This window comes from Haematobia irritans, chromosome 4, assembly GCF_050003625.1.
Source record: "Haematobia irritans isolate KBUSLIRL chromosome 4, ASM5000362v1, whole genome shotgun sequence".
Taxonomy (NCBI): Eukaryota; Metazoa; Arthropoda; class Insecta; order Diptera; family Muscidae; genus Haematobia; species Haematobia irritans.
The window spans coordinates 55,044,085-55,045,790 of record NC_134400.1 but is presented as its reverse complement, the minus strand read 5'-3'; the positions used below and the strand labels follow the sequence as shown (position 1 = coordinate 55,045,790).

At 38.4% G+C, this 1,706-nt stretch overlaps 1 long non-coding RNA gene across 1 annotated transcript; it reads left to right on the top strand.

Moving 5' to 3' along the window:
• Window positions 1–405: 405 nt before the first annotated feature.
• On the top strand, window positions 406–1,266 carry LOC142237002 (uncharacterized). The gene is made up of 2 exons (XR_012722297.1): window positions 406–715; window positions 773–1,266. It is a non-coding gene; the product is annotated as an uncharacterized LOC142237002 (long non-coding RNA).
• The last annotated feature ends 440 nt before the right edge of the window (window positions 1,267–1,706 follow it).

Here is a 1,706-nt window from a genome sequence, read left to right as displayed (position 1 = left end):
TTATATGAAGTTAAAAGAGGAAGAGGGGCTTAACGCAGTGTTTTAATTGCCAACGTTTTGGGCATACCGCGAACGGTTGCAACATACCCTTCAGGTGTGTTAGGTTAGGTCAGGCTCACTTACACTATTCAGTCCATTGTGACATCTGCTGCGCTATGATGTCAGTTGTTGATTCGTTATGTGATGACTAGGGAAATGAAAATAGTTTTTGCAAATGGCAATTCAGTGGTATCACGACTGAAGAGACATTATCTTAAATTATTTTTGTCCTGATGTCATGCTTACGGCCGAACATAAGCTGAATTCAGGACACGTGTGTTAAAGACTCGATTAGGAGCGAACGAATAGAAATAGATTTAGGTTCAATAGAGGGAACGTGTGTAAGATACATAGAATGGACGGTAACCATCTCTATGATATCTCGCTATACGATATTGTACCAAATGCAAATTTTGTTGCATCAGATTTGGACACAATCGCATCATTGGCATCAGCTAATGATCCCTGCCAGCATTTCAAAGTTCCATTTCAACCTCATCGTTACCACAGACTCGTAAATGTCACTTCAACCATCATGAAAAGGTACATCAAAAAGTACATGCAAGTAATTTGCCATCCCTACTGTTAAAAAAAGCCATTTTTTTGTGAAATTTAATTAAATAAAAACGAAAATAAAGTTCTGAAAACATAGATTATACGCTTAAAATTGTGAAAGGTATATTGGTGAACAATTTGGTGATTTTCCAAATGGAATAAAGTGATTGTTTTTCAGATATTTTACAGACACGCTGCCTCCATGGAAGAAAAACACTGGTTGATAGACGCAGCAACATGTAACTCGCTACTTGTAACTCAACATCATCATTAATGCCAAAAATTATGTTAAATGTAATGTAATGTGGTATAAATGTTATATTTTTAAGAATTTGTAAATGTTTAATCAAATTAATAAATATCTAAACAAACGTGTTTTACTCGACCACAATGATTCTTTTACAACTATCTTAAAATGCACTTTTTCTGATTGTTTGGAGGGTCCCTTATTGGCGTCGTTCTAAATTGATCTATAAAGGCACCTAATAATTGCACTCATGCGAAACATTTTTGTAGTAACTTGGCGTGGTACAACTTCTCAATAGTGACGGCGCTTTTCCGACGAGTTTTTGATGTCGTATATGATTGTTTTCGACGTAGTGGGGATTCTCAAACGAGTCCCCAAATTCAAAAAATGTTGGCAGGGGATGTGGTCGTCGCGGCTGACATCAATGCCAGAAATATTGACTGGGGAGGAAGCACGACCTGCGCTAGAGGCAGGTTCATTAGTGATTTTCTGTTGAGTTATCCTGACTTAGGGATAATTCCAACAGAAGGACCAACAAGAATCGGTAGGAGCACCAGCTCTTTTATCGATATTTGTATAGCATCTGCTGGAATAATTGTTCCCAATGCTAATGGTCGAATTAGGTCATTAGACTACGAGTCTGACCACAGAGCTCTAGAGATTATTATCTCTAGCGGCGAAACGGTTGATAGGGAATGCGAGTTAATTTATAATTATCGGCGTATGGACAGGCGACGTAAACTGCCAGTGGAACGAAATGTGACTTGCTCAGAAATCGATGCTTGCATTGATACTAATGGCGAGGCATTTCGTGAAGCTATGGATGCATCTATTCCCAAGATTCGTCCTAGGAATAGAGGCCCAA